We start from the raw sequence: 12,527 nt of genomic DNA, 5'->3' as shown, positions 1-12,527 counted from the left end.
GTGCCCGGGTCTTGGTGCGCGGGTCTTGCTGCCCTCGGACCCGAATCAGAGGCAGAAGCAGGGCTGGCGGCGCCTGACCGCACGCACCCCCAACTACTCCAGCCCAGCCGCTCGGGAGCCCAAAGGGGGTGTGGACCACGGGGAGGCAGGGCGGGGGCAGCGCGCGGGGAGCCGGCTCCTCGGGGCAGCGCAGTCCCCGCCCGGCTTCGGAGAGCAGTGACCCGCCCCCGGACCCACCTTTCGGCCAGCGTCGGGAGCCAGAGGCCCCTGCCCGGGCCCCTGCGACCGGTTCATGAATCCTGTTTCTCGTCTGGGGTCTCGAATTCCAAGGCGAGCAAAGCGAAATAGGAGAGCTCGACATCCATGATGCGGGCTCGCGGGGTGGCAGTGCAGGGGGCGCGGCCGCTCGCTGCTGCCACCTGCTGGACACGCCGACCGTATTCAGGCCCCGCCCCACCTGGGCTTCTCTCTGGGTCCTGGGGTGTAATGGGATGACTAAGGGGACCCTTGTGCCTTGGGGCCAGCAAGGGAGTACTTGAGCTCTTGTCTCCCTCCCTCGGTCTTAGAGTCTAAGGGCTAGCTAGACAATGATCAGGAAATAAAGTAATATTGGGAGAGGCTGTGAAGAAGGGATTGGCTTTGTAGGAAGACCGGTTTCACTTCCAACTCTGCTTCTGTCCAGCTTGGTCTTGACCGGGTCACTGCTGTCTCTGGCTGGCCCTCCTCGTGTGTAGAAGGGAGCAGCTGGACAAGCAAATGAGACACTGGGGGATTCTCCCAGCCTCCTAACTTATGTTACTATCTCCCTCTTAATGCCCCATATCTCTGGTTCATTTGTGACAATTGTTTATCCTCTCTCTTCCCCACTAAAATGTTAGCACCATGAAAGTATGGGTCTTGTCAATGGGGTTTCCTATGGGACCCCCAATACCTAGAACAGTGCCTGGCCCACAGTAGGTATCAATAAGTATTTGTTGACAGACACTCCAGGTCTCTTCTAGATCTAATATTGTGTAGCCCTCAGAGTGGAAGGTCTAGGAACCCCCACCTTTAAACACTTCCCCGTCTGAGGCAAATAGCTGGTATGTGGCCTCATGACTCAATCTCACAGGTCCACCCAGTTTTTGTATGACCAACTAGCTCTTATCCAAAGTGTTTTTGTTTAATTTAATTTTTGTAATTAGTTCACCTGGGTGTGTATTAGAGAAACCTATATTCTGATTTTTTGGGGTCATGAGTAATTCAGTGGGGTGGGGTTCTTTACAGTCGCCTATTTACCTTGTCATTTCCTGAATGGAATTCATGACCACAGAAGCATGACTTTTGAGTATAGAAAAACAAGACGGAGAAGACACATGATCCCTGTCTATGGAATGACTCCAGTTAGAGCATGTGTTGAATCAAAAAGCTGTGAGCACTCAACCCCAACTTGTAGACAAGGAAACAGTGGGTCAGAAAGGCTGAGCTACCTGCCCGAGGACACACAGCGACTGGTGGCAGAACTGGACCGGGTCTTCTCGTTTTAGCCTGGTCCCATGTGAGAATGAGTCAGTGCACCGGAGTCTGGGATGACAGGGTAGGGGTAGGTAGCCAACCTTTTAAAACTTGGAAAGAACACCTTTTAGGTAAATGCAATATTTCTGCCTTCCACATGGTGAAAAAGAAATTGATATGGCCACAACACCAAGATGTGATAGCGATGAAAGAATCTTCAGAGAAATTGAAGGGCCAGTGGATTGAAACACATTTTGGTAGCTTAGTAGGATTTGTTTCCAATGGGGGCGGGGGATAACCCTAAACCTACTCACAGCGGTTCTCAAAGTTTTGTTAGTGCAACAACTACACGAGATATCTGTAAAAATGCAGATTCTCAGGCTTCTGAGTACTTGCTCTGCATTTTAAACAAGTGTCCCAGACGATTCCCAGACCACTGTTTGCTACTGAAAAGGGCAGAGGCCTAGCATTGCTGTGAAGATATAGTAAGTGATTAATAAATATTTAAATCATTCCAAAAGATTGGGTTTCCTTATTTGATTCTCCTGTTGTGTGCAACTTGCTAGGTGCCAATGCTTGGAAAAAGGTATTTTTTTTTCCTGGGAGAAAGTTTAGCTAAGTTAAATATAAATATGTAAAATGAACAAGACTGTTCAGTGAACATATGTAGTTCTCATCCAAAGTTTTAGTGTTCAGAAATTTTCTGATTATAAGACATAGTCAAATAAAAGTTTAGTATTCATTCATTCATTCATTTATTCATTCATCCAGCAGTCATTTATTGAATATTTACTTTGTGCTAAGCCCTATTCTAGCTACTGGGGGTATAGTGGTGCATGGGACGGACAAGGACCAGACCCTCCTGAAGCATTTTTTTTTGTGTTTTTTTAAGAAATTCACATTCCTGTTGGCACACCATTTTTTTTTTTTAGAAATTCACATTCCTGAAGCATATGTTTTATTTGGGAGGGGGCAGGGGATAGACAGTAATTAACTAAGTAAAGCCCAAATATTAGGTAAACCCAATGATGGCCTGGTTCAGAGGCTAGGAGCTGCTTCCAGCCCAGCTGATTTTCAGTCCCAGTTTCATCACTTACTAGCTGTGTGACCTTGGACAAGATACTCGGCCTCAGTGAACCTCAAATTCTTCATTTGTAAAACGGGGATAATATGATACTTACCTCATGAAATGCTGGGTGCATTAAAGTTATTGGGTATAGTGATGACCGTAATCATTAGTATCATCCCTCTCTTATACCTACCCTCAGAGATGGTCCTGTCATTTTTCACATATATAGGCCTTTTCATAGAGTGAGTGGTGGCCATGAAAATATGCCTTAGAATTTTCCAACTACAGGGGGCTTAATTGACTAGTTCTTTTTGTCTAGGGTTCTTTAAAATAATAAAAATCAGCTGGCTGCGGATGAATTCAGCTCTTTGGAGAGACCATTGCGCTTTGGACCGCTCTAAAAGCCCCGAATTGCTTCTGTTGGGGAAACAATCTGAAAAATTATAAGGCTAGGAAGAAAAGGGTTAAAAGAAGCTAAAAAAGCGACACCCGTGAGGATGTCCACAACAATCGGAGAGGCGGGAAAGACGCAGGAGGAAGCAAGGGTGGGATTCTCGGTGGAATGGGCTGTGAAAGTCATCAGGAAAGCAGAATCTTGGCTCTGCCCTTGCAGGAGGATGGGGCGGACAAGCACAAAGCAGAGGGGCCCTTTGTTTGGGTTTGTTTTGAACTTTGAGACTCCAGAATGGAGATAAACAAGTCTCACTCGGAAACAGGCAAATGCTCCTGGACGTTAGAAAACCAGGTGGCAAAGCCATTGGGAGGCAAACCTGCCACCGTCTTCGAGGGGAAAGAGGAAACTTCAGGGCCAGCGTCAGCCTGGCTGCTCCTGGGCTGACACCCTGATGCTTCTCTCCTTTTGTTATGTGGGTTTAACAATATCACTTGGGCAAGGGCAACATGTGAGAGATTTTGGCAGACATTTTATTTGAAGAAGAATTCAGGTTTTTTAGTTCATTCTTTCATTGACCCATCTTTCCTGACTTCCTGTCTCTATTGGGGTTGTCTCTAGCTCCCCTCCCCACATTCTGTCCCCTCATTGCTATGATTTACTAACTCAGGCCTAGGTCCCCAACTTTCCTTTCTTCTTGCCTTTCTCTTGTTCCCATCCAGCTCCTTTCTACAGTTTGTTGTTCACATCACTGCTCCCTCCTCACCCAACTCCTGTGCTGCTCCTATTCATTCATGAATACCCTCTCATTCATCCTCACCTTGAATACAAAATCCTTCTGGCCTACAAAGTGTAGGAATGGTGGGAAGAGGTGCCTGTATCCCCATAGTTCCTACTTGCCATCCCTAGATTATTGAATATCCCATAAAAAGTGAGTACTTTTATTTTTGAAAAGTGATATGTAGTTGTTAACAATATGAGATAAATCTACATGTGTGTTTAGGGGGGAAGCGGGGGGGGGCGTGGTAATTTCCTGGTGTGTGATTAAATAAGAAAAGAAAATTCTAGAAAAATATATACAGTAAGTTCTTCTTAAGGATCATGTATATTTATGGGCATATTTATTTATGCAACACAATTCATATAATATATAATTTATAGAACATATAGAATGCACACAATGTAATATCTATATATATAAAAGGCAAATATGTTAAGTGTCTCCTCGGGAGTTCAACCAGGAGACCAGGAATTTGATCGCTTGCTATGATGTGCGCTGACCACCAGGGGGTGGTGTGGAACATGGCAGGCAACCAGCAGCGGCTGGGGGGTGGAGGGAGCACTGAGGTAGCGAGGGAAGGAGGAGGTGGGGAGGCGGGTGGTGAGGGAAGGAGGAGGTGGGGAGGCAGGGAGGTAGGGAACCTGATTGGGCATATATAGGCATACCTGGTTTTATTGCATTTGGCTTTATTTCACTTAACAGGTGGTTTTTTTTTTTTTTTTTTTTTTTTTTTTACAAATGGGACTCCATATATAGGTACTATATATACATATAACTATAATGTTTAGCAAAAGACCTGGAAGGACACACTCTTAGTTACCTTGCTCAAGGTAAACTTTTGGATTATGTGGGTTTAACAAAATCACTTGGACAAGTACAAGATGTGAGAGATTTTGGCAGACATTTTATTTGAAGAAGAATTAAGGCTTTTTAGTTCATTCTTTCATTGACCCATTTATTGAATGACTTCTAATGGAGTGTTTATTCTGTGCCAAGCACAGTGCCTGGCAGAAACATGGGGGAGGAGACGATACAGAAATAAACACATAGATGTATGATTGCAAGCTGTAAAGTTAGGGAAGAGAGGGCAGTAATAGACACTAAAAGAAGGATGTCTCATTCAACAGGTGACATTTGAGCTAAGGCTGAAGAAGAAGGAACAGCCAGTCTGAGTTGGGGGGGTGGGATGGAGGGAAGAGGTGGGTATGGAACTAAGCAGCAAAAGAGGGAATCACAGGTGTGAGGGCAGGCGAGACCGTCTGCTGGTGATAGTTCTCATGGCTTCTTTGTGGAAGAGCTCAGTGGGGTTCAGATGACCAAGATCATGTTCAGGCTTAATGGGCCCAGGATGGAAGTGGCTCTACTGGGCTGAGAAGTCAGAGGTCCTGCTTATAGTCCTGATGCAGCAGGATGTGAAGAAGCCCAGGAGCAGTGGGATAAAATGGTCTGGATTAGAGACCTGGCTCTACTCTTCATAACTGTGTGACCTTGGGCAAGTGACATAACCTCTCTGGGCCATAGATTTCTCATATAAAGCAGAGATCATGGCAGTACCTACCTCACTGTATGTGTCAATAAACAACTTAGCGCAGTATCAGGCACCTAGTCAGTGCTCATACAAAGCTATGATGTGCCTTGGAACAACCTGACTGACTTGTCAGGTGACCTCCTCTGGGCCTGAGGTTCCACATTGATAACAGAGGGTTAGACTAGATGACTCTCGAGGTTCCTTTCACTGTAATGTTCTTGGTTCTCAGTGTCCTGTGGTTGGAGTTTGGCAGAAGGTCTCACCACATGCTAGGCCTCTGCAGGGTCCTTTGATTCCCCAAGAGCACCACTGGTTTGTGCTGAGATCCAGGTCCTGAGCAAAAAGTGGACTTCCCCCAGGAGAGGGAGCCTCACATGGTGCTCCCTCCACATCTGCGCCCCTGTCCTCCCTGGAAAACCCTGAAGCCTAGATGGAGTTAGCAGGACACAGGCCTGTTTTTCTAACTAACAGCTTTGTGCTGGGGCCATGCTTTTCCTCTTGTTCCTCACATTGTTGCATGGAGAAATGTTTCTTAAAAAATCAAAGGGGTAGCCCTAACCGGTTTGGCTTAGTGGATAGAGTGTCGGCCTGAGGACTGAAGGGTCCCAGGTTCGATTACAGTCAAGGGCATGTACCTTGGTTGCGGGCATATCCCCAGTAGGGGGTGTGCAGGAAGCAGCTGATTGATATTTCTCTCTCATCAATGTTTCTAACTCTCTATCCCTCTCCCTTCCTCTCTGTAAAAAACCAATAAAATATATTTTTTAAAAAATCAAAGGGGTATGCATATATGCATAACCCATGGATGTAGACAATAGTGTGGTGAAGGCCTGGGGCGGGGGCAGGGCAGGTTAGGAGGGGTCAATGGAAAAAAAAGGGGATGTATGTAATACTTTCGACAATAAAGATTTAAAAAAAAAATCAAAGGGGTTCCTGTCTTTGGGAAGCTTCTGGGGGGAACAAAGGAACTGGCTTTGAGATCAGAGTGTTGGGGGCTGCAAGGGAACTCCAGGCAGAAGGTCCCACCATGGGGTTCTGCTGGGGCTTTAAATTCACATCCTACCACAGTCCCAGCCTCCTTCCTGACAGAAGCAAGAAGCTGGGGCGGAGCCAGCTCCGGATGGGAATCTGGAGATCTGAGAGCTGGACTCAGCCCTGCCATTCCCTTGGCCAAGCTGCTCTTGGCTCACTTTCCAAATTTGTATCTAAAAGGGACCTCAGTGAGCCTTCTGTCCTGGTCTTCCATTTTGCAGATTAAGAGAGGGAGTCTTACTCATTATTCACCAATAATTTCTCTTCTGCCTACAGTTCTGTGGGCCGTGCCCTCCTCTGCTGTGCTTCCCTTGAGTAAAGCCATCATTTCCAGTCAACTTCTCAAGATTCCCTAAGTCCCATCGTCTCCTGGGAGCTGTCCTCTGCGCTCCTCTAGCACCTGCCCAGGTCAGCCATTAGGGCCCCACCTGATCTCATGCTCCTTCTCCCTTTGGCTCCCTGCACAGAGGGATTCCATGGCTTCCCAGTGAGTTTGCTCATCTTGGGAACTTTACACACTGTTCTCCACACCTGGTTTCTCTTCCCCTGCTCCTTTGCAAAGCTGGAATCCCCTCTCCTCCAGGTCTTAGCTTAATTGCCAGCTCCCTAGAGAGGCCAACTGTGACCAGCTAACTCAAGTGTCCCAGAGAGTATATTTAATTAATGGGTGGAGTAAAAGCCTTGCAGACACCATGGACTTATTCATCTCTTCTCAGAGTTCAGTTGCATTAACTCCCATGTCCTCTTCCCCCAAACTTGGCTCTCTTCCCTCTTTATTCACATGGCTTTTGAAGACCTAAATTTTATCTCTGCACATGGTCTCCCACCAAATCCTTTAGAATCTGCTGAGAACTCTTGTCTCGCTTAGTTATTAAGCCCCACAGCTGGGACGTCCAGTGTTGCCTTGCGCAAGAGGAAAGGACTGAGTCAGAAGACCCGGTTCCTGGGTTTAATCTCACTTCCTAGCTACGTGACCTTAGGCGACCAATGAATTCTTGCGTGTCAGTCTATTCTGATGTAATGTGTAACAGTATCCGTTAAACATCAGCGTGATAGGTACTGCAGTGATCCCTTTCCTGTGTGTGTCTTGGGGTGATTCTAGGAACAAAACGAGAAACTGTGTGCGTTGTAAAACTAAAGTCTATGCAAAGGAGGTGGTGATTATTTTTGTCCTCATCTCACTATAAATTAGAGATTTAAACTCAGGCATTTTCACAGAATGTGCAGAAGGTGACGTCATATCCCCTGATAGCCAGGAAGGCCATGGCCAAGGGCAACCAGAAGGCAGCAGTATGTATGTGGCGCTCGTCATTTCCTCAGGAACACCAGGGAAGCGCGCTCCATGCCCGGAGTGATGCACTGCAGTCCACGGGCCCCCCTGAAAGCGCCTTGTAATGTCTGAGAGGGAATCGAACCCCTGCTTGTGGGGGAACCCCACAGCTCCACTCCTTGGGAGCACAGAGTTCTAGGTCGCCATCACTGGGAGAGTTCATCAAATGCGCCCCTCCCTCTATCAAGTCCCCGAGGCATCGGGAATTGAGTAACGCCATGCAGTGAGTTCACGGTGAGGGCAGGGATGAAAAGAAAGGGTCTCTGGGGTCTAGATGGCCACTAGGTGCTTAGGAATTCCCACGGCTGATTCCCTTTGGGGAACTGCATTTGAGAGTCACGTCCCCCGTCAGCCTTAGGGGAACATTCACAAAGAGGACAGAGAAGAGCTTTCAATCAAGTGTTGTTTAGTAATGCAGAGAGGGTTGGAAACACTTGAAATTGCAATTCACAGGGAGATAAACTGGGGCCTATCTTACCAAGGAACATTACACAGCAATTAGCAAAATGAGGTGAGTGTTCATGTTGTGACCTGGAAAGCTCCTTAAGACCCACTGTCTGATCGGGGTAAAGAGAAGTTGCAGCCATTACATGCAGTACACTACAGTTTGTGGAAACAAACCCATAAAAATCGCACCATCTCCTTTTGGGCGTACACACATATGCATTTTAAGGCATAGGAAACAGTAGGGAACACTATTCACTTAATTGATAATAGTTTTTAGCTCTAGATGGGATAGAGGTGCGGGGACTGACGAGATGTCAGGATTGGAGGAGGTGAGTCTAAGCCTTAGGAACCATGTTTTTTTCATTTCATCTCTTTTATTTTTTTTTAAATAAGGAAAATGTATCCATCAGCTCTTGTGTAATTAAAAATTAATAATAATTTAAAAAATCTGCCTTCGCCTCTATTGAGCCCTTCCTCTGTGCTGGCAGGGCTGCTTCATGACCCTTGTATGTGTCACGGTGACTAAAGGGAAGGGAAGTCCACTTTCCATTTTGATGCCGCTCAGCCACTCTGCTCCTCAGGGCTCCTTTGGCCTTTGGAGGCCTGTCCTGGGCTGGGTCCTGAGTGGGAGCACAGTGTGGCCACGGTCCAGTGTGGCAGGGTCCTCCTGTAACTACCCTGGCGAGTCAACATGCTGGAGGGGCCTGCACAGCACAGGTGACACAGAACCATAAAAACAGTGAGCCTGGAGGCCCCAGTTGGAATCTCAGTCCTGTTTCCACCTTCCAGAGGGACCTTGGGCAGGTAGGTGCCTGTAGCCCCAGCCTGTGCCTTGCCCACGGCTACCACCTCCTCTCCTGGCATCTCCCCTGGCCCACTCTCTTCCAGCCACACAGGCTTCCTTTCTGTTCGCTCTGCCTCCCACACTTGCCTGGGGTGGCTGTTCCTTCTGACTTGAACCCCCTTTCCTCTGACTTCCATGTGACTGGCTGCTTCTCATGGTTCAGATCTCATCTCCAGTGAATGTTGTTTCCTAGTGAGTCCTGCTAAGCTGTCCTTCCCCCATCAGTCCCTCTCTGCCACAGTGTATTGTTTATTTCCCCCAGAGCATGGAACACCCCAGAAGTGATGTTGTACAATTCATTTGTGCACTTTTATGGGCTGTGTTGTCCACTGGAAGGTATGTGCATTAGGAGTGGAAACCTGGTCTGTCCAAGGACCAAGCATGGCATCTGGCCCACAGTCCGTGCTCAGGAAAGATCGCTTGTATGAATGTGAACGGCACTTGGAAAAGGCCTCCATGCTTCCTGCCAGTCCTTACAGTCAGGGGTCAAATCCCCGAGTCAGGCAGGGTTGGACCAGGAAACAAGCCCCTGGCTCCTCTTCCCAAGTCGGGCGCCATGAGGCTGAAGGTGTGGTGGGGCCTGTTGCTTGATGCCCAGGGGCTCCAGTTTGCTCATCTCTAAGGTGAACGGATTGGACTAGATGCTCCTTTTCAGCTCCAAGCTCTCACCAGCTATAAAATATAAATGGCTTTGGTCCACATGCTCTATCAAGATATATGCTTGAATACACTTTCTTTACTATGCTCCTGATGTCAGTCCTCCCCCCACCTTTTCCTCTGACTCATAAAAAATGGAATATAGCGCGTGTGGCAGTTTGTTCTCTGGCGCTCTGTGATACAGGCCTTTATGCAAAATTCATTATTGAATCAAAGGCTGCACTTTTCTCTCCTCATTTGTTTCTTTGCTCTCCAAACAATTTTCAGCGTTGACATCTTTATTGGTGTCTTTGGGCCCTTTAGCAGGATGCAAATGCCGTGCATCTAGTCACTGGGGCTGTGTTCGGAGTGTGACTAAGTGGGCACGTGGAACAGGATGGAATGCTCATCCCAGCGCTGCTCCTTCAGGCACATGGAGCAGGGAGAGAGGGGCGGGCTCCTGATTTGCCACCCAGCAGGAGGGAGCCCGCTCAGCGTGGTCTCTGGGGCCAGGTTCTGATTTCAGCGCTGCGCCTCCTCTTCTTTTTGCAGAGGTAACAGAGCAGGTGCCCTTGATTTGGAGGCCTGAGGCCAAAAGCACAACAAAGCCTCTTTCTTGGGAGCTCGCTGTGTGCTGTGCACCAGGCAGGGTGCTGAGGACTTTGCATCCATTATCTCATTTAGCTTGAATTTTTCCAAGAGCTCTGTGAGATAGGAATTGTTATTACCCCTGTTTTTCAAATGAAGAAGCTGAGGCTTAGAGAGAGAGTAAGTAGAACATCTAAGCTCGTGTAGTGGTGGAGCTGAGATTTGAAGCCCGGTGGTCTGATGCCAGAACCTACAGTTTTCCCACAACCAATACTGTACACCACATAGCAAAGGACATTACACATATCCCGGAGTGCTAGTGGGCTCTGCCAGGACAAGGTACAGCTAATAACAGTAATCCCTAACATTCAAGTCTCTAATCAAGAATTTAAAATAGCAACCAACATCAGAATGAATAAATGATTGTTATAAGGAAGTAAGGTCCCATTTATTTCTTCCATAAACATATAACCACTTACTATGTGCCAGGAGAATGTATATACTTTGCTGCCACAAGTAGAGATAGCTCCTGTCCTCATGGGGCTTATGGTCATTTGATGTCTGAAAAATTAAAGTTGAGAAATTTGTATAACCTGTCCAATTCCACCCAGCTTGCCAGCAGCAGACTGGCATTCAAACCCAACCACTGGACCCTTCAGCCACTAAACTTCCCTGCCCAATGGGAAGGTGTCTAATTTGAGTGGCTGCCTATATTATTGGTCTTTTCCCTGATCTGTGGAAATACTCAAATAATCATTCAATAAGTTGCCAAAGATTTGGATCAGTATGAGTTGTACAGAGCAGGTTTTCTTGACAGTAGCACCACTGAAATTTGGGCTGGATAATTGAAACAAAGGGACTTGAGTAATGAAAAAATCAAAACAAAACACTCATACAAAATTTTCCTTTGCTCTAAGCCAATATAGTTTTGCATACATGGGACTTATGTCATGTTGGAGGTTAGCACCTCAAAATCTCACTCAGTTAAAATCATTCTTGGAATAACTTGGAAGCCGGGAGCTAAGGGATGAGATCATAGTCTCCTCAGGTGAGTTTGAGGTTAATTGATGGGCTTAGTTTAGGGGTCATGTATGATCAGTATGTGTCTTTAAAAACTAGAGTGGCTCTCAGTGGAGAGAGATGCTCACACAGTGAAAGGCAAGGATTGAAGCAGGTAGCAGTTCCTTGCTCCCATCTTGTGCTAATTGAGGTCTCCATCCATGGAAGGGAGTGGCAGTGGGTGACATAGGCTACTACTTCTTAAAGTGTGGTCTGTGGACCAGCAGCCACTGCATCACCTGGGAGCTTGCTGGAAAATGCAAAAGTCAGGCCCTGCCTCGGTTCTATAGAATCAGAATCTGCATTTTGATAAGACTGCCAGATGGGCCCAGCCGGTGTGACTCAGTGGTTGAGCGTCAACTTATGAACCAGGAGCTCACGGTTCGATTCCCGGTCAGGGCACATGCCCAGATTATAGGCTTGATCCCTAGTTTGGGGCGTGAAGGAGGCAGCCAGCCAATTGATGGTTCTCTCTCATCATTGATGTTTCTCTCTCTCTCTCCCTGTCCCTTCCTCTCTGAAGTAGTAATCTATGGTATTCAAATACACTTTAAGAATTTAGAACCAGCCTATGATTTAAATGGTTTTCTCTTATTCACTCTTACTTTTGTTGACTGTGCATACGTAAGTATGTGGATATGTTTGTTCCTCTTGTTTGTTTAACTGCTATAGGAATGTGGTTTGTGTAGGTAAGAAGCATCTGGACTTTATTATTAGGCAGAATTGATGAAGGTGGAGCTGAGGTTTGGGAATGAAGGTTGTGGTGTGTGTGTGTGTGTGTGTGTGTGTGTGTGTGTGTGTGTCTGTGTGTGTGTGTGTGTGTTTGTTTCTGGTACATGTTCTCTTAAAAGTTAAACTTTAAAAAATTATTTAATGAGAGAGAGAGAGAGAGAGAGAGATATTTGTTGTTCCATTTACTTATGCACTCATTGGTTGATTCTTGTATGTGTCCTCAGTGGAGATCAAACCTGCAACCTTGGAGAACCGGGACTACGTGCTAACCAACTGAGCTACCAGGCCAGGGCCTCTTATAAGTTTTAAAGGGTGAACCTACTGTATATGATTCCTTCCCTCTCATCCCCCTTTCCTCCCAACGAATGTGTGGAAAAACCTACCCCTACCAATTGTTAGAAATATGATCTTAGAGAAGTCACCTGACTTCTCACACAAAGGCCTGCTGCTTCACAGGCATGGAACAAGGAGTCGATGACTTTGGAGGAGCTTCATAAATGGTGGCCTCCTGTACAATTATAGGTTGTTATTTGTGATCATTGTATGCAGATTGTTTTCTCTGCAGCTCAAATGCCCTGCCCGTGCTGCCCCCTGCT

At 46.8% G+C, this 12,527-nt stretch overlaps 1 protein-coding gene across 7 annotated transcripts in view; it reads right to left on the bottom strand.

Annotated features, from left to right (window-relative positions):
- The window catches only part of ABLIM3 (actin binding LIM protein family, member 3), a 105,914-nt gene extending 105,495 nt beyond the window's left edge, over positions 1–419 (bottom strand). For 5 of the 7 annotated variants that reach the window (XM_005870448.2, XM_005870449.2, XM_005870450.2 and 2 more), the window contains exon 1: positions 238–419. The gene's annotated coding sequence lies outside the window, so the exon portion shown is untranslated. The remainder of the gene's footprint in view (positions 1–237) is intronic. The other 2 variants (XM_005870453.2, XM_014543075.1) reach the window with 1 other exon arrangement.
- Positions 420–12,527: the final 12,108 nt, after the last annotated feature.

The sequence above is a fragment of the Myotis brandtii genome, unplaced genomic scaffold (genome assembly GCF_000412655.1).
Source record: "Myotis brandtii unplaced genomic scaffold, ASM41265v1 scaffold32, whole genome shotgun sequence".
Taxonomy (NCBI): Eukaryota; Metazoa; Chordata; class Mammalia; order Chiroptera; family Vespertilionidae; genus Myotis; species Myotis brandtii.
Note: the sequence above shows the minus strand (reverse complement) of the source record. Positions and strands in the feature narration are given on the sequence as shown.